This window comes from Pantherophis guttatus, chromosome 3 (assembly GCF_059756535.1).
Source record: "Pantherophis guttatus breed Tessera chromosome 3, ASM5975653v1, whole genome shotgun sequence".
NCBI classification, from domain to species: domain Eukaryota; kingdom Metazoa; phylum Chordata; class Lepidosauria; order Squamata; family Colubridae; genus Pantherophis; species Pantherophis guttatus.
In genome coordinates, this window is record NC_142065.1 from 90,531,763 (window position 1) to 90,552,829 (window position 21,067).

General features: G+C 39.3%; 1 protein-coding gene across 8 annotated transcripts in view; it reads left to right on the top strand.

Moving 5' to 3' along the window:
* Positions 1 to 19,405: 19,405 nt before the first annotated feature.
* NTNG1 (netrin G1) overlaps positions 19,406 to 21,067 on the top strand; it is a 259,982-nt gene continuing 258,320 nt past the window's right edge. For all 8 annotated transcript variants that reach the window (XM_087890013.1, XM_034437383.3, XM_087890014.1 and 5 more), the window contains exon 1: positions 19,406 to 21,018. The gene's annotated coding sequence lies outside the window, so the exon portion shown is untranslated. The remainder of the gene's footprint in view (positions 21,019 to 21,067) is intronic.

Sequence of the window (21,067 nt, forward strand, 5' to 3'; positions counted from 1 at the left end):
GTGTTTTCAAAACAATAAGAGCTAAGCTAAAACTTTAGCTTTTCTACTCTGTCTGGACCAACTGGCTATGGAAAGCCCAGAAACTAATACTATCAGGGATGTAATTCCAACTGTTATATACAGCACCTCAGGTTTGTTCAGGCAGAGCAGGGGGTGGGGGACTTAAAGTGAAAAAAGAAAAATAACAACTGGTTTTCATGAATCATCTGAACCAGCTAGTATAATATTGTGACAGTATGGAAAAAGTAGCAGTGACCTTCCATCCTGTCAAGAACTCTCCCAGACATATCTACCATGCTTGTTGTGTAATAAGTGCAAGCTGGACAACTGGAAAAGAGTCTTGTTAGGGAGATAAGTGGCTGCCCATACACAAAAGCTTTCTTGGAGAAGAAGAAAGAAGTGAGTAGGGGACGATGAGCTTGCAGAAAGAATAATTCTTTAGGATTAGAAGTGGATAGCTAGTTAACAAAGATGGTTTTAGATAGCTTAGCTACACGAGCCACACAGATTCCAGGATGAGGAAACTCATCTAAGCATTCCAGAGAAGCCCAGAAGAAAACCACTGAAAAAAGAGGATGGATGGCAAGTACATTTTAGTAAGGAACAGGTGGGATTTTACATCAATGGGCCTAATGGTAAAGATCCAAGAAGTTATTTTGATGCTAGTCAAAGAGATTGCCAGCCAAGCATAATTAATGCTCTTGTTTAACTCTAAGAGGGAAGGGGGATTTTAGAATCAGACAGGTGCAAACACATGAGTTTAAGTATGTAGAGAAGGTGCAGAAATGGTTAACCTAGCCATGTTTACTCAAATACACAATAAATCAAGCTCCTACTTCGTGCAGCATTTTTACAGTTGAAGCTATAAAGGTGGGCGGAGTAGTTTGCTTATCTTGCTGAAAGCTGCAATTAATCTTGCATGGCTGATGACAAAACTAAGGTTTTTCTACTTTTGTTGATGTTTAAATAAAGGGGAAGAGAAAAAATCATCAGGGAACCTGTGTGTGTTGTACTTGTCTGATTACTTCCCAAGAATCCAAAGCTTCATGATAAACATTCCTACAATAAACCCAAACTTATTGTATCATGTGAATTACACTATTTACATAATTATGGGTAATCTACATAATTACCACATAATGTAGAACAAAAGTTTTCTCTGTGGCATACAGAGAAGCTTACGTACATACAAACACATTTGTTAAATTAATTTCTTTACACGTGATGTGCCATGTACTTAATTTTTCTTGGTTTATGACTCCTACCTTACTATCTTCTACAGGAACAGAAGGAATATCTATCTATCTATCTATCTATCTATCTATCTATCTATCTATCTATCTATCTTCAATTTATATACTGCCCACCTTAACAAATGAATATGGGGGACAAACACTGTTAAAAATAAAACATTTAAACAACTACAAAAATTAAAATATTTGGCAGTCAAGAAAAAAAATTACAACAATCATTAAATTAGCCAGGAGACCAGTCCCACCATGCACTTAAGGCTCTAGGTCTGGACACAAATCCAGCTCTTTAGGACCTTATGAAAGGCCAGGAGGGTTGAGGTCAACTTGATCTTCAGAGAGAGAATATTCCAGGAAGTGGGCATTATGACAAAAAAGGCTCATTTTCTGGGCCTTGCCAGCTGATATTCCTTAGCCAATGGGTTCTAGAGTATGCCCATCCTGCCAGACCAGATAAGCAGAGGTGGGTTTCAGCAGGTTCTGACCAGTTCTGGAGAACCGGTAGTGGAAATTTTGAGTAGTTCGGAGAACCGGTAGTAAAAATTCTGACTGGCCCCGCTCCCATCTATTCTCTGCCTCCCGAGTCCCAGCTGATCGGGAGGAAATGGGGATTTTACAGTATCCTTCCCCTGGAGTGGGGTGGGAATGGAGTTTTTATAGTATCGTTCCCCTGCCACGCTCACCAAGCCATGCCCACCAAGCCATGCCACGTCCACAGAACCAGTAGTAAACATTTTTGAAACCCACCAATGCAGATAAGACAGGTAGAAACAACTGTGGAGAGATGGTTCCTTGTCCCAAGCCATGAATTGCAAAGCAAATATATGAATGAAAAGTTGTGAAGAAGAAGATGAAGAAAATGATTTTGATTATGACAATGGTCAACATTTATACCACTTATTTAAAACATTTGAAATTTACTCTGTAAGAAGTAGTCTTTTCTATGCCTGCATTCTGCTCATTAGCCTTCCTTTTATCCAATTCTCTCTGCTTGCCTGTCTTCTTAATTCAGGTGTGCTCTCTAACTCACTTTCTAATATACAGGGGGAAAAAAATCAATTTAACCAAAACCTTCTTAGCAGAGTGCAGATGCAATGGGCAAAATTTTCATCTAGAACCTATCCGAAACACAAACCAAACACGTCTGCTGCATCTGAAGTAGTCACAAGAGGTACTTAAATTTATCTTACTTTATCTTAAATTTACATTGCATCAATTTACACCATTTGTGTAATGGTGCTGTTACACAAATGATGTAAATTATGTACTTTTGGATTTAATGGACATTCAAGAATAATGGACACCCCCCTCTCCCTGAATGGCCCATTAAACTGAGGTTTTATTATATTTATCTTTCTTGTAAGCAAAATTGCTCTTTCATTAAAGTTTCAGATGTGCTGAATGAGCCTTAATTTATCGTTCCAGCATTCTCAATCTGAGATCATAGACTAGATTTTTGGGAGAGAAAGACAGTGACCATAAATAGAGATGGTTATGTCTCCAAAGACATTAATTTAACTGGTTATCCATTATGTAAACCTTGAGGAATTAATTAATCAGTTGTCATTTTTAAAAACACTTGATTAATGAATCAGAATATATATGTATACACGCACACACGTATATATCCAAAGATAAACATCATGCTATTTCTTTTCATCCAATGTCATGCAAAGGACAGGCAGGCAATAGAAAATAGTAAGCCAAATGAATCAAGATGTAAGATGAGAAAAAGAAGGTTAACTCTAGTTTACTATAGGTATCCATAAGGCAAGGCTGTCAAACTCCCGGCCCGAGAGCCAGATACATTACGTGCTGGCCATGCCCACGCCTGTTTAGCAAAGGAGGGGAAAGTAACGACACCATCACGTGACACCACCATGACAACATGAGTTTGACACCCCTGCCATAAGGGAATCAAGTGATGAAATGTGTATGATTACATCATTACAACTTACATATTGTATCACATGTCCTAAAGAAAATGTATAACTGTGATATTTTAATGACTACATGATTGTACATCTATCCTAATGTTGGTGACATCATCATGGTTTATTATGAACCATGCGATTTACACCAATACCTTTAACTATAATTTATATCTTTATAGCTTTCTATCTTCATGAACCACCCTTATTTCTACCACATCCTTCATGTGCTGTTTTATCCCATTTTATCAGCTCCATGTAACTTTCTTGATCTTTCTCTTCCTCACAATTTCCCTCCTCTTATTTTCATGTATTTGTTTTGCAGTTCAGTTCTCATTCATTCTCTCTTCTCTATGACTACATCAATTTGACACATCTTTTTCACAGTAGTTACTTACTTTTGTATTCAGTTTATCATCCTTTCGCTCCTGACCATCTCTTCTTGTTTCATCACACATAAATGATCCACCCAATACAGTTTGGTTGTGTATTCTCATCACTCTTGTTCTTGGAAATTCTCTAACTCTTTCATCATAAACAATTAAATCATGCAAGCCAGCATCTCTAATTTATAGGCTCCTTCAAGGCAAGCTATTATTTCTCTAAACCACAAACTAGATTTGGATATGAATGTCATATATCTGGTTTCTATCAGGTTCCTGCCAAAACATTAAGCAGACCAAATAACAGTCAAACAGTGGTTGGGTTTACTTGTGATTTTCAATGCTACATTCCATCTACCATTGGTCAGGGGGACGAGGGAGGGGGGGAAGCTAACACTTATAGTCCTGAGGGCTGAATCATTAAGCGATGTAGATACAGGTTGCTTGAAGTATATTAGATCAATGTTACCACAATGTATTGACAGCGGATCTCCACATTAGCAATTTATAGTGTCGGTGAACCATTGCCATGGTGATAAATCTCTAGTGCAGGCAGGCTTTAGATCACCAGAGTGATGGCTAGTTGATGCTATAAATCACTAGTGTGGAAATGTTCACAATGATTATCAAATGGAAACTAAACTCTTGGAATATATCAACTGTCAGCTGTGGAAGGTGAAACTCGCCTGCACATATAAGACATCAGTGGCTTGGGGACCAGGCTGCTGTTGCACACAGCTTTCCCAGGGTTCCTTGCCATCCTCCCAGGAGACTGAATGCTGAGATAGCATTCAGTAGTCTCATTTCTCCTTGCATTTCTCTTTACATTCCTATAACAAACCATTAGAGAGACTAGCTAGTCCACAATTGTTAAATATCTAATTATTATTATATTATTTTGGTGTTATGCTAAGAAGAAAAATGTATTTAGTTCCCTCTGTCTCTCTCTCCCTCCCTCTTCTCTCTCTTTCACACACACACACGCACACACACACACACACACAGAGACATGGGGAGGGAGGGAGGGAGGGAGAGAGGGGGAAGGGAGGGAAGGAAGGAGGGAGAGGGAGTATTCTTGAGGAAACTTCAGTGAGGAAGCTTATATTCAGCTGGCTGCAAGTTCCTTAGTGATTTTCATGGCTAAATGGTGGCACTGAATCAATATCTAATTGTTCTTGTTCTAACATCCAACAGATGTGCAAAAGGAGAACAAGTGTGCAGATCTATCCAAACACACAAAATATGTAATTAATAAATTTCTCATTGCTTCTGTGGTGGTAATTTAAAAAAAATCACGGAGCAGCAAATGTTGTTATTGTTTTCTTATACAGTAAATGAATGAAACATGCTAATTTTTGTGCGACACTTGTAATATCCTGTTTTCAAAGGATACGCTTTTAAAACAGCTCAAAATCTTCAAGTTAGAAAGAAGATTTCACAAGTTTAACTTGGATAACATTAAAGAAGATTGGATGAATTCATGGACTACTGTCTATCAAAAAATGTTGGATGCAACATGATAAATATGCTTCTCCTTTGTATATGCCAGTGATGTGCTGCACATGCAAAGGGGCAGGCCTTAAAACAGTGTCCACCATTTTCTCTCTTTTTTTTACTCATACAATCATTCCACTATGCTATGAAGGGATTGAAGACATAGAGTTACCACTGGCTTGGGGGCAGAATGTCTTAACAAATTAATCTGCTGATAAATAATAATGGGGAAAGAGTGTAATTTATCTTGCAAAGCAATCCAGAAGTATCTGATTGACTATTGCGAGAAACAAAATGAGGGAACTTTTGCCTGCATCTGATAGAGACTGCTAGAAGATTGTATCCAATTGAGTGTGAAGAGTTGATTGGACAATGTGATGAACTTGTGGGTGTGGGGCAGGGCTGTGAACTGTTAGCTGGATAGAGAAAACCTGGAAGCTTTCAGATTCGGGTTTTCCCAGATGTGCCAACATGACATCTTTAATGAATTGGAACTTTGAGGAACCTCAAGCCTCAGAGCTTTATTTCGTTGGGGGTGTTCCTTGGAACCCTGACATTAACATTGTCCAACTGAAGACACTTCAGAATGGAGAAGACTTGATAATACCAATATTATCAAACATAATATTGACATAATATAATCCTGTGTCAGGCAGCATTTTAAAAATGCGATGAACTACCAGCATGCTGTAACTATTTTTCTTAAAAATGAGGAACAGCCTTTCAAGTCATTGCGCCCATGATACAAAGAAAATTGTAGAAGGAGATTGACTTAGGAGAAGTAAATTGTACTTAGGAGAAACAGGGAGGATTCTGGCAACCTTTTGTATAATTCTGGACTGCTGATAGTGATATCCGGTCCTTCAGGGTACATTTTAAGCAATTTTAAGGTTAGGCTGCAAAGAGCTGAATTATCTCTCTTCGTGTTCTGCTGATAGATGTAGTTCCATCAGGGTAAAGATTTAATTGGATACACTCCATTATCAATTATTAAACCCCATTTTTATTTTTAGTATGTTCCAATTCAAATCTTGGAAAGGCTAAAATATTTGGAGTACTTATATTAGTTTCCTTGTAGATTACAGCATGACTGTACTTCCTTTGTGATCTAAAGCTTGAAATTTACAGGACTGAAAAGGGCTGAATCTTTCAATCACTACTTATATTAAATTCAAGGAGCATTCATTTAATATTGCTGTTCTTTATCCCACACTCCCCCCCCCCAAAAAAATAATTATCTAAACAACACAAGAGCCTTGGTGGCACAGCGGACTAAACTGCTGTGTAGCACTTAGCTGCCAGCTGCCTGCAATTACCGTGAGTTCAATTCTCACCAGGCTTAAAGTTGACTCAGTCTTCCATCCTTCCGAGGTAGGTAAAATGAGGACCCAGTTTGTGGGGGCAATAAGCTGACTTTGTATAAAATAGAACACCACTTGGGGGGCCCAAAAAGCCCTACTAAGCAGGTATATACAAAAGTATGAAGGCTATTGCTTAACGCATTGTAAGCCGCCCTGAGTCTCCGGAGAAGGGCGGCATATAAATCGAACTAATAAATAAGTAAATAAATAAATATTTCATAATTTCCCTGGGAGCAAACTTTTCTATTTTGGTGTGGCCTCTGGATCTAATTTTGAACATAATTTTGAAAAAAGAAACCAAAAACTTCAAACAAAATTAGCCCAGATCTGCAAAATAGTCTTACAATAAATATTTCCTACTGCTAAATAATCTAGCTTTAAACTCTTCTGAAATGTTCATTTCCATAGCCACAGGACCTTTTTAATTACACCCCAAATAAATTGAAAACATGGAAAATGAAAGCAATTTTTTTTTAAAAAAATACATTAACATTTATTTTCTGTGGTTCGTTAGAAGCTGTACAAACATGTTTCTCTTCTAGTAGTGATGGTGTTACAGGCTAGCACTGATGATGTTACCTAGTTTGGTAATGAAATGTCTTCAGTAAAACTACTAAGTTCAGAGCGCATCAAGCACCCCTCATTTCAACCCAGAGCTACAAATATTCTCCTTTATTAATATTCTTCTTCCTCCCTCCTCTAACTCCACATCTGTCTATTATTTGAACTGGTTCTACTAGGCATTTGTTCTTGGTAACCTGCTGTGCACGCTAGATCCAGGCATTCATCTTCTCAGAGCAATTTCTGCCAGTCATTCTTTTTCTTATGGGATTCAGAAATAAAGCTGCTGAAGGCAATAAAGGCACAGGTCTAGATCAATATACGAATAATCTTCTATTGATTGGCCAGATTGGAAATGAGTGAGGGCAGAGAAATCAATAAGATATCCCATGGGATATGTTGGTTCATGGGAACATGAGCTGTTGCTGTTGAAGAATTGGGTGCCATTCCTAATCATTAATCTTTCATGTTCTTTTTCTCATTACAGGTACACTAGAAATCCTGCTTCGTTTATGCATAATTGTGTTTAATGAAACAAATGATACCTTATAAGCAAAATTGTTACATATATCACACACACACATACATACACTCATATGGGTTTTCTAGGAAGCAACCTGGTCTACCCAAATATGGGAAGGAGCATACTGCTTCCTTTTCGCCTTTCAGCCCCAATCCAGGGGCCCTCAGGCAGTCGCTTTCACGACAAACTATTTTGTGTTAAATTTATATTTACTGACAAAGAAATGTATATATCCTCAAACATTAGTTTGATGATTCTTTTAATTAAAACAATTAACTCACTCTATTTGAATTCAAAAGATGTCCAAGCTGAGTTATTGCTGTAATAGCCTGTTGAGCCAATACGTTCATTTCTAACGCTATTATGTAGTATGCTATTCTATTGCTATTATGTAAATGAATAAATCTATGTTTTTTTTAAAAAAAGGTACCATTTCAGTTTGGAGAGGAGAAACAAATTCTAGCCCTTTTCGTCTTTCCTTTCATTCTTTGGTCATCAAATTTTTAAATACATAAATGAATACTATTAATTCAACAAATGGAAAGAGACAATTGAGGGGAAAACACGCAGCAGAAAATTGGGCATCTTAATTTCAACTGAGGTGAGTTTACCTTTTTTATTTTTTTTAAGTGCAATGAAGAGCATAAAAGTGCCTGCCCTCTGGAACACTGTACCCTCCGAGATTTATTTGGTCCTCCTGACAGTGTGGACATTTCAGAAAGCTTTTTAAAAAAGTGGTATTTCCCCAAATGTAGAAATTGGGAGATTACCTGGGTTCATAAATTGCTGTTCTCAGTTGCTATTATAAACATGTATGATGTTTGATTGTATTACTGTTGATTATGTTTGTGTTTTTAACTTTATAGCAACTATCAAAAGACACTACCTCAAGATTGGCAGCCACAAAAATAGATTAAAATAGTTTTAAAAATAAGGTCATATTTCTGTGGTTGGTCACACAGTCAGCCAGATATTTAGACTTGATTTGGCATTTTTATCCAACTATTCAGTCATTCCCAAGGCCTCTGGGTAAGCAGATGCTGTCGTTTGATGGTGTTTAAGGGTTTTGTCATAGGATGTAAGCTGCTCCAAGTAAAGCTGTGTTTTGCAATTGATGGATGATAATTTTGTTAATGCCGATGGTGTTGAAGTACAGATCCAGCTTTGAGGATTCCATCCAAGGCATCTGTTACTATTGGTACTATCCTTACTTTCTTTTGCCACAGTCATTCTACATCTATTTTCTTTCTTGAGACTCTAGAAGAGTGCAGAGAAGAGCAACAAAGATGATTAGGGGACTGGAGGCTAAAGCATATAAAAAACGGTTGCTGGAATTGGGTATGTCAAGTTTGATGAAAAGAAGGGCTAGGGGTGACATGATAGCAGTGTTCCAATATCTAAATGTCTTTAGAAGAGCATGTGAAGGCCGTGGCCAGGGGGGCTTTTTATCAGGTTCGCCTGATTCGCCAGTTACGTCCCTTTCTGGATCGGGACGCCTTACGCACAGTCACTCATGCCCTCGTCACTTCCCGCCTGGACTACTGCAATGCTCTCTACATGGGGCTCTCCTTGAAGAGCACCCGGAGGCTCCAACTGGTCCAGAATGCAGCTGCGTGGGTGATTATGGGAGCATCATGGCGCTGCCATGTAACACCTCTCCTGCGTGAGCTGCACTGGCTCCCGCTGGTCCTCCGGGTGCGATTCAAGGTGTTGGTGACCACCTTTAGAGCGCTCCATGGTTTACGGCCTGGATATTTACGGGACCGCCTTCTGCCACCGAGAGCCTCCCATCGGCCAGTACGTTTCCACAGAGAGGGGCTCCTCCGGGTGCCGTCGGCCAAACAATGCCGACTAGCGGTCCCCAGGGGGAGAGCTTTCTCTGTGGGAGCACCTGCCCTCTGGAACGAGCTCCCCCCGGAGATACGGACGATTCCGGACTTACGTACTTTCCGTTGGACCCTCAAAACCTTTTTCTTTCATCAAGTCGGGCTGGCCTAATCTCTCCAATTGTGTATTTTAATTTGGATTTTTAATGGGGGATTTTAGTCGGGCCAAAATGTTTAATTTATTTTAAAATTGTTTTTAAATTTTGTATTTGATGTTTTTTACTTCTGGCTGTTCACCGCCCTGAATCCCTCGGGAGAAGGGCGGTATATAAATTTAAAAATTAAATTAAATTAATTAAATTAAATTAAATTTTAAATTAAATTAAATTAAATTAAATTAAATTAAATTAAATTAAATTAAATAAATTAAATTAAATTAAATTAAATTAAATTAAATTAAATTAAATTAAATTAAATTAAATTAAATTAAATTAAATTAAATTAAATTAAATTAAATTAAATTAAATTAAATTAAATGGCTGCCCCAAAGAAGAGGAAGTCAAGCTATTCTCCAAAGCACCTGAGGGTAGGACAAGAAGTAATGGGTGGAAACTAATCAAAGAGAGAAGCAACCTAGATCTAAGGAGAAATTTCCTGACAGTGAGAACAATTAATCAGTGGAACAACTTGCCTCCAGTAATTGTAAATGCTCCAGCACTGGAAGTTTTTAAGAAATAATTGGATAACCATTTGTCTGAAGTGGTATAGGATTTCCTGCCTAAGCAGGACTAGAAGAACTTCAAGGTCCCTTCCAACTCTGTTATTCTATTCTATTCTATTCTATTCTATTCTTTTCTATTCTATTCTATTCTATGCTATGCTATGCTATGCTATGCTATGCTATGCTATGCTATGCTATGCTATGCTAATTCTAATTCTAATTCTAATTCTAATTCTAATTCTAATCCTAATTCTAATTCTATTCTATTCTTTGTGGGTCTTTATATTTTTATCTTATTTATTTACTTATTTAAGTAAATAAATACTGGACAAGTCTACAGCAAAATATCAAAATATAAAACAGTCGATAAAAATTAAAATGTTAGAATTTAAAATTTTGAATATCAAAATTAAATCTTCTCCAGTTTTCTCTTTGCTGTGGAATCCTTGATGCTATTGATGTTTTCTTCAAATGTTTTATTACCGTCTTGTTCTGTCAGTATTGGTGAGGCATTGTTTTATCCTTAGTAGTTCCTTGATTAGGGTATTGTTCACTGTTTGACTGGTGTTGCTCCTGGTGTTAATCCCTGATTATCTGGGTATTGATTGTTGCTAGGAGGTGTCCTGGACTTTTTGCTTCCTTTCTAGCTTTTGTATTGTCTTTTGTGAATGGCGTGTAAATGTTGTTTATCTCTGTGTGCCTGTTGATAGGTATTTTTTTGAGTGCCAACCTTCCAGGAATTTCCTAGTGTTCTTGGATTTAGCTTGGTCAAGGAGGTTCAGTTTCCAGTTGAAACTATGGTTAAGTCTTCTCATATGTTATGAGATTAATGTGTTTTCCTTATGTCTTCTGGTTTGCCTGAAGATTTGCACAGGCAGGTGCCGGGGGTCAACTGACTTGGAGGCACACATATATACTCTTGGAAAAACTGTGGCCAAGTAAAAGTAAAACTTTATTCTGTATTCTTGGCAGCATTGATCTAGCCTCCTTTGATACTGCATTTCTGAAGAAATAAGTGTGTTTTTGCTCAAGACAGCATGTGTGTGTGTGTGTGTGTGTGTGTGTGTGTATGCCTTACTCAAAGAATGATCTAGTTTTCATCACAATAAGCAGTGATTTGCTTAATCATGGTTTGTTCAATACTGCACAATTGACAAGATTCACATGTCACATTGAGTCAGGAAAACTTTGCAACTCATGGGTTTGTACAACTTGCTGAGGAAAGCCAAACAACATTTTAGTTTAATTTTAATACTGTATGTAATACGTTTAATATGGTATTGTTATAAAATCATTTTGCTACAAAAGTTATTTTTCACTATATTTCAATTATGCTTTTAATATATATGTTTAGGAGACAAATAGGTTTTTAATACTGTGGATACTTTAGGGTGGCTTTACATTTAAATAATCTGGTAAACTACTTCCAAGATGTAATCATATTAGTTTATTATGCTGCAAAACAACAAAGCAATTTGTAGTGCCTTAAAGAGCAACAAATGTATTAAGAATCATAAGATTCCCTGTTGTTCTTATAAAGTAGGAAAACTGTGAGAAAAGTACAAATAAAATGCTGGATTAATGGGTCATTTTAAAAAATTTTCTTAATGGAATTTTAGCATTGTTAATATATACTAGGATACTGCATATGATTCGCAGTTGGTTGGATGTGGCTACAGTATCTTGGCTTCCAAGATAGCATCTACATTAGGAATCCCCCTTTGCATAGACTATTGCAAATATACCTGGAAATACAGGTAGTCCTTGACTTATGACCAAAATTGAGCCTAAAATTTCTGTTGCTAAGTGAGATATTTGTTAAGTGAGTTTTGTCCCATTTTACGACCTTTCTTGCCACAGTTGTTAAGTGAATCACTAACGTTGTTGAGCTAGTAACATGGTTGTTAAGGGAAATTGGCTTCCCCATTGACTTGTTTGTCAGAAGGTCTCAGAAAGGGATCATGGCACCCCCCCCAAGGCACTGCAACGGATCATAAATATGCCTCAGCTGCCAAGCATCTGAATTTTGATCACAAGACCATGGGGATGCCACAATGTTAGTAAGTGTGAAAAATGGTCATAACTCTCTTTTTTCAGGGCTGAGGTAACTTTGAATGGTGACTAAACAAACTGTTGTAAGTTAAGGACTACCTGTCAAAGTGGACTTTTGCTCGTACTTCTATCTAAATGAACCAAAGCTCATAGTAATCCCATTAGCAAAGACTGCAACATGTGGCATAATTAGAACTAATGCTGGGAACCTAGTCTAGACCTTCTGAATCTTTTAAAAAAGCTTCAGCTGACAAAGTGGTGATTGGCAGCAGAGCTCTATGTGCTCATGGGTATATCTGGTGACGAGCGCTACATACAATATATTGCAAATTGGAATTAAAAAGATTGAACGGTAAAGAGAAATTTGCAATGTAAGAGGAGAAATGCTAAAGAGAAAAGTACAGTATTGAGCAAATAAGGAATATAAGGAAAGGTAGAAAAACAGATGTGTCTTGTATGAAAGCATTTTAGCTGGGCTTTAGACTTTGCTCTCAATCTAGAGAGATTAAAGAGTTTTCCATCTGATCTGGTCCAGAGGTAAATACCCTCTGTTGCAGTTCCAAAAGCATGTTTCAGAATGACAGCAAAAAAGATCCCGAATAAAGTTGGCACGAGGACACAGCCCTGCTTCACTCCACTTCGAATATCAAAGGGATCTGAAGTTAAGCCATCAAAAACTACAGTGCCCTTCATTTCTTCATGAAAGGACCTGATGATGTTGAGGAGCTGAGGTGGACATCCAATCTTGGGGAGAATTTTATAAAGACCTTCCCTGCTAACCAAGTCAAAAGCCTTCGTAAGATCTATGAAGGCTACGAAAAGTGGCTGTCTTTGTTCCCTGTTCCCTGCGCTGCCCTCAGTGTGGAAGGGATTGCCACTCTCGAATTGGCCATTTTAGTCACACTAGATGCTGTTTTAGGACCTCTTTCCAGAGCACAATACCATAGTCTCTTGAGACTGAAGGATGCCAATACGTGTATGTATCTCTACAACTCAGAAAAATGGGAAGGGTGTAATAAAACTGAATGAAGGCAATTTGAATACATGGAAAGACATTGCTGAATACATTCAGGAAAGTGAAGGCTTATGTTTAAAAAAGAAAAAAACTAAAATATATGTTACAGTCTATGAATTAGTGTCATCTAGGTTATGAGTAGGTATGAACATAGAATATCCATAGATAATTACAGTCAGTAAATGGTGATAATAAAAGAAACAGAGGAGTATGGGGATAAATTGTGCAACATTCCTTATAAATGCAATTCAAGAGAAAACAATATCTGATAGTTCCTATGATTAGTTGACTGGGAATGAGACAAGAAAAACAATTTTTCAGAGTGCTGTTGTGGATTTTATATCAAAGAATGGAACAATTGTCCACGAAGAAAAGATTGAAAAGAAAGCTGCAAATACTGTGAAAACATTGGGAAATTGTAAGGCTGCAGAGGTAGATCGCATAACTCATGAACTATTAAAATATGGATGTGGTTTGCTTATGGAAGAGCTATAGAAATTATTTAACACATATCAAGACCGCATCGGTGTCTTATCATTGGAAGGAAGCCATTATTGTTCCCCTCTACAGACAGGAGGGTAACCAGAATAAAAGCAAAAAAAAAAAATGTTACTGGGAAGTGTATGGAAGAATTTTGATTGAAAGTATACTTTGGATTGAAAATATAATTTGCAAACATTCACTTAGCCTTTCATTACATTCTATGAGTGTATGGAAACTGTGAGCAGAATTTGAGAATGGCAATATAGTTTTGTGCTGGACAGAGAATGTGTGGGTTTTTTTTTGCTCTTCAGAGATCATTGAGAAATGTTTTGATGGTATGTTTCTTAGGGGAATTGTAGGATAAAGTGAATAGGCTTCAATTATGGAGTATTTTGCATGAATATGGAATTGAAGATTGGTTACCCAGTGTAATAACAATGACAAAAGATAAAAGTACAATTTATGAGAATGGAATATTTAGCAATTGGTTCAGCACTGAGCAAGGAGGAAAACAAAAGCTGTGATGCCTCCTTGGTTGTTTAATGTGTTTATAAATGTATAAGAAATAACTTGCGCTGGTATTAAAACTGTGCTGCTTGGGGATATAAATGTATGTGTACTTTTGTATGCAGATTGTGCTGTATTGTTAGCTGAAAAGCTGAACAATTTTCAAGAGATGTTGGGTTGCAATGAAAGGCTAAGTGAATGTTTGCAAATTATGCACAAATGGCTATATATATATCAACCATCAGCCATTAAATAACTTTGGGTACCTTGGTAGAATGTTTTTGTAAAAATGGGAATATCTGAATGCCAGTAGAAGGGTAATAAGTAACATGTGGTCTGTTGCAAACAGTGAATGCTTGTTGAACCAAGCAAAAATGCCCATGTACTAAATATGCTTTGCCCATTTTGCTATATGGAAGTCAAAATTAGGTTTGTTAGGAAAAACATATAAACTGAAGCCAGTGGGATTGGGGTATGTAGGTGAGGTATGAGAAAAGTAATACAACAGGGCTGTCAAACACAAGGCCTGTGGGCCAGATCTGGCCTGCAATGTGGTCAGATCCGGCCCGCAGGGCTGTCCTAGAAAATGTAAGGGCCTGCCCGTGTTGCTTCGGCCCGGTCTACCCAATGTGAAGAGGAAACGTTGGACCAGCGTGGCTTCGGCCTGGTCTACCCAGTGCGAAGAGGTAACATGCCAGCAGTTTGAGGAGTAGCGCCAAGCTGGCTATGTCCACCCAGTTGGCTACACCCACCTAGATGGCCACACCCGCCCGGCCCCCCGAGGTCAACCATAGCCCTGATGCGGACCTCAATGAAATTGAGTTTGATACCCCTGTAATACAAGAATAAATGAATACATTGCCTTCAATACGCACAGAATGTAATTAGAAAATAAGTAACTAGAAAATAAGTATGTTGAAATAGTTGACTCATATAGACAGAATGAATAACAATTGAATCATGAAACAAATTTATAAAGAAAAAAATTTAGGAAGAAGAAACAAGGAAGCTGTGGTGGGATAGAATTAAAGACATCCTTGAAAAGAGAAAGATGAGCAGTTTAAAGAACAAAGGACAGTATATAAAGCTGTGTATGGACGTGGTGGAAGCCACAATGTTTTGCAAGTATAGAAAGATTTGGAGATGTAGATATGTAGCTGTAGATGGTGTTGATGCAAACTAAATTTAGTTAATTTTAGTTTCATCTTAAAATCATGTCACCATGAATTTTTTCTCTGTTTTTTTTTTTCTTAGATTTCTTGGGTATACTATTTCTTGCTCCTTGTCTGAATAGCACTACTTATCCAAAATGGAATAGCATTATGGCATTGATAGGTATGTGTCTGCTGTACATATGAGTTTTAGTCTGAACAACCAATATCAAAGAAAGTTTTTTATTGGCTAGGAAAAACAGAGAAAAAAATGTTCATTTTTAGTTTCAGGTAAGGCATGCAAAGCACATGATACTATAATGGAAACTGTAAACATAGTGAAGACAGGAATGTCAGACAAGCAAGGAGGTAATAAAATAGCAATCGAATATATAATCTAAATTCAGCAAAACAAGCAGCCAAGAAACATTTGTGCTACAGAACTATGGAAATTACCACTGCGACAGAAAATTGAGATTAACACAGCAGGATCCATATATAAAACCTGGCATATATTAAGAGTACGAAGCTGAGGAATTCATACTGATGGACAATTGCCAAACGCGTTAACAGAACTGGTAACTTGGAAGTATCAATTTTTAAGGCTGTCAAAGACAGCCATCTATAATAAGAAAAGTAAAAGGAAGTCTGCCATGTTACTCTATGGTTTTAAAAACAAGGGTGAGAAAAACTATTCGTTGATACATAACTACTGTACATTCTTATTTTCTCAAGACATCATGGAAGAAAATTCATATCTCCAGCCCAGCAGACTTAACTAATGAGACAGGGGTGAAATCCAGCAGGTTCTGACAGGTTCTGGAGAACCGGCAGCAGAAATTTTGAGTAGTTCGGAGAACCGGCAAATACCACCTTTGGCTGGCCCCAGAGTGGGGTGGGAATGGAGATTTTGCAGAATCCTTCCCCTGCCATGCCCACCAAGTCACACCACGCCCACCAAGCCACGCCCACAGAACCAGTAGTAAAAAAAATTGGATTTCACCACTGCAATGAGATTGAGAACCTAGACAAATGTGAAGATGTGAAAATATATCTTCTAAATTTTCTCTAGGAAAGAGAAGAAGAGAATGACTAGCAGCAAGGCGGATGGATTCAGTTACAGTGGCAACTAAGCACACTGTTGAGAGACCTGAAAGACCAGGATAGAGAGAGAGCACCATGAAGAAAAACAATTTGATGGCATATAATCAACAATCAGAAAAAATTCCTTCTAGTAATATTTTTTTAAAAAAACACCCCCTGGCACCTTTTTCTCATCATAAACCTTTCTCCCTAATCCAGGAAGAAATCAGTTATTTAAAATAAAATGCTGTCTGGAATTTGAACTGGTCAATTGTCTCTTCCAATTTTTATTTTTATTTTCAATTTCAATTACAGAGTCACAGTCTTGAGATTTAAATAAACCATGGAGAAAACCTGATATTTGTGCATCCCAAAAGCTGCCACCATTCTTGTTAGCATACCTGTTTTGATCAGTATAGCTTCTGTGAAAAACAACACATTTTTTTAATTGAGAAATTTGTTATTTGTATTCATATATCTTATTAGCTGGTGATTTCACTTCCAGGGTGATAAGCACTTAATTTGCTGTTGTAGGGGAATGATATTCTTTTGTTGTTCTCTGTGTTTCTTGGGTTGAATCTGAATCTGAAAAAGTATATAAAAATAAATAAAATGTAATCTCCCCCTCCTCTCTCCAAGAATTTGGGAAGAGAACAGCATTAAGGAGAGAAAAGCTAAACTTGGTTGTTCCATTTGTGTTTTTAAATGTTCAAATGAAATTTCATTCTGTCATGTGGATTATTGTGAGATATCAGTAATTTTGCTAATATGTAATAGTTGTAATATAGTGACTATATGCATATTGTACTGAACTTAAAACTTCCTTCCTTCCTTCCTCCCTCCTCTAGCACGAATCAGAATGGAGCTGGAAGAGACCTTGGAGGTTTTCTAGTCCAGCCCTCTGCTCAAGCAGGAAATCCTATACCATTTCAGACAAGTGACTGTCCAGTCTCTTCTTCAGTGATGAACCTCCAGTGATGAAGCACCAGCAACATCTGAAGGCAAGCTGTTCTATTGATTAATTGTCCTTGACCCTTGATTTTCTCCTTGCCTAAATTAGATAACAATTTACTCACATGAATAATTTTCTATATGTCCCACTAACTCTGGGAAAGTACATCCAAGGGAAAAGGACTGACACCTAACATTCTTAGCAACTTGTCAGCTGGGCAATTATGGGAGTCCAACCAAAGGTTATGAAGTCCAACCAACAGTTAAGAAAGTCTGCCCCAACTCTTCCAGGAGCATCTGATTTTTCCACATACTTAGCGCAATACTTGACATTCAAACTCAAGCACTATTAAAAATACATATGTAGTTCGTCTGTGAATGTTGGTAAATGGCTTCTTAAGATTCACAGCAGTATAAAACAGCCTGGCTCCACTTCACTGACAATTCCATATTGTGTGGCCTCGTCAAGTTCAGAACAAATTGTGAGGTGTGCAGGGAAATGAGGCAAGAGGCATAAGAATCCTGTAAGGCTTGAAGGTATAAATCACCAAGGAATTGCTCTAAATTTGCAACTGGTCCAGAATGTAGCCGCACGGGTGATTATGGGCGCAGCTCATTGCGCCCATGTAACACCTCTCCTACGCGAGCTGCAGTGGCTCCCGGTGGTCTTCTGGGTGCGATTCAAGGTGTTAGTTATCACCTTTAAAGCGCTCCATGGCTTAGGACCTGGGTACCTACGAGACCGTCTTTTGCCACCAATAGCCTCCCACCGACCAGTTCGTTCTCATAGGGAGGGACTACTCAGAGTACCATCAGTCAAATTATGCTGACTGGCGACTCCCAGGGGGAGGGCCTTCTCTGTGAGGGCTCCAACCCTTTGGAATGAACTGCCCCCCCTGAGATACGAAATATCCCTGATCCTTGTGCTTTCCGCCGTGCCCTCAAAACCCTGATGTTCTAACAGGCGGGGCTAAACATATGAACATGTGAATGTTTTTAAAATGTTATCTAATTTTAGGTTCTATTTAATTGGGTCAAACTATGTTATAATAATAATTTTAATTAGCAATTTTATGATGTTTGTGTATCTATATTTTTCTTGACTGTACACCGCCTTAAGTCCTACGGGAGAAAGGCGGTATAGAAATATAATAAATAAAATAATAAATAAATAAAATAAATAAATTTAAGCAGGTTGAAGAGACCAAAATAAATAATAAATAAAGTTCAGATACCTGTATTTGTGATATTCTTCTGCCATAAAGGAAAAATTTATTTTATTTGTGGACTGTAATTGGTTTGTAATGATTTTTTTTTAAAAAATGATCATTACATATATTACCCTATTTAATCTATATTTTATGGGATTGTTTATTTTGTAGTTTATTGCAGTATAATATGTTTATAATTCTGTTATCGTTAGTTGTGTTGAGCATCACCAAATCATATGTCAAAGTACAAAAAGCAGAAGTAATGAATTAGCTTCTACCCAAAATTAAACTTCTTTGTTGAGTTTGATTATAGGCTGAGCATGAATATGTAAAATCAGTAGGATTTGAAAACACCTTATCTGAAACATACAGTTCAGTTTAATATCAATACCAAGGTTTGCTCACTGGATGGTGGTGCTACGGAAACAATAAAGAGTTTATATAAAATTCATAAAACAAGTCCCAACCATCTCAGAGAATTCATTTTATTAAATAAATATCCCCTGTCTGTGAACTGGGGAGCCTTGCAGATTCATTGCTTTCGAAATTGATCAAGCTGTAACCAGCGAATTCCAGCTGCCCAACATTCTCACATGCCTTTAATTTCAGTGAAAATATACAGTATGTACATTTCCACCCCAGGAAAAAAAAAATCATTAAGACTTTAAAATGCTTAACTTTCATAGCGTTGTGGCAGATGATTTGCTGGCTATTCATCCCACTAGATTAAAAGAAAAAGCGAAGAATCCAGAGACTATATAAAGCAGGCTGTTGCCTAGGAAAACTCCTCATTCGATTTCAAACCAATCAGAAATGAATTAAGAAAAGTAATATGCACATGTGACACGATCCGTAGTGAATGGTACACCACAGGCTTAAGACGTGAGAGCGGTGATCTAGCCATCCCTTTGCAGATCACCGCTTCTTGCCTTCGTATGGAGAAATCTCCTTTTTTTTCGGGGGTGGGGGAGGCTGTTGTAGCATGCACAATACAACTCACAGACAAGAGTGTCAAATGATTTCAGTTTTTTGGCTGAATGTTATATTATATATATAAAGGGAACGCAAAACTTGGACCGGTGTTTTTAAAATCGGTCTTTTAATGGCTACAGAAGGTCCAAGGAAAAGGGGGACTTTGAAGTTGGGGGACCCAAGAACCTTCGGACAGGTTTCCTTTGCAGGAGTCGAGGTCAAACCTACAGGTTGCTAAGACGATCGCCTAAACGGGCAAGCAGACACCGGAGACGGCTAAACGGAGCGTCAGGAGTGGAGTGGGGGGGGCGCGGGGTGCGGGGAGGGGGCGCGGATGGAGCTACCTCACGCAGGAGCCCCTCGGCTTTAGGACCGCTCGGAGCGCTCCCGCTCCGGAGGTAGTATAAGCTTTGCAATCTCTTCTACTCTACTGGCAGTTTGCAGAAGATCGCTTTTAAGTGGAACGGCAGGGCCGCCCCTCCCGCGCTTGATTCTCTCTCTCTCTTTCTCCCTCCCTCCCCTCCCTCCCACTCCCCAATTAATCGCGCCCTGTCCTTAAGTTTGCGAGCTCCTCTTAGCCAAGGAGAGAGCGAGGGAGCGCGGCGGAGCTCCTGCCGCCGCGGTCTATAAGGAGAACCGGCCACCCAGAAGAAGGGCAGGCTCGGCGCCGACGGGGTGCATGCCTCTTTCCTCCTCCCCCACCGATGGACTTTTCTAACCGGAGCGCCGCCACGTTCCCGGGAAACCCTTTCGATCCTGCCCGGTCCAAAAAAAAAGAAAGAAAGAAAGAACTCCGCGGCTTCCAGGCTAACCGCGGGGGATTTGGGTGCCTCCCGCGTTTCTTTCACCGTCGGCGATCGGAAATAAAATGAAAGCTGGGGGGATCCCTCAGCCTCAGCAGCAGCCGCCGCGGAACCAGCCGCGCTACCCGGAGCTGCCGCGGCCGGCAGGCAACCAGCGACCGCACCGCGCTTCCCCGTCAAAAGTTTGATGCCAAGAAGTGAGCCGGGCACAAGGAAGGGCGAAGGCGGGGCTGGAGCGGGACGGCTAGAGGAGGCTACCTAGACCTCTTCTTTCCCACCCCGGTCTTCACCCCACCCTCCCCCCTCTTCTCTCCTGCGCCGCCCTAGTCTTCACTCTGGTCCGATCCCTGCCTTGTCCCCGTTCTGGGAGGACTCCCGCCACGCCGTCGGCCCAACCGGGCTGATCTCCAAAGGGGCAGCGCCAGAGGAGTGGCTAAATCCAGGGGGCGCGCGAAAGAAGCGCGGCTCGTCCGCTCGCCGGGTGGCTCCAGCTGGGCTTCGGGCTTTGCTTTCGCGACTCGCCCGCGGAAGTCTTTTCGCCGCGGGCTGCAACTTTTGTTGCCTAAAGCGGGTGCGGCAAGGAAGAAAAGGGGCGGCCGAACCAGCCGCAGTCTTCTCCCCCACCGCGACATCGCCGCTGCTGGAGGGAAAAGAAGCCGGATAAAGCCAGCGCTGCCATCCAGGGTCCGGTGGTTTGATTCCGTGTGCTTCCGACAAAAGGCAGCGATCGGCCCGAGACGGTGAGTAAACCCAGCTGATTTTCCCCCGGCTTTTCTCTCGGCCCTCCCT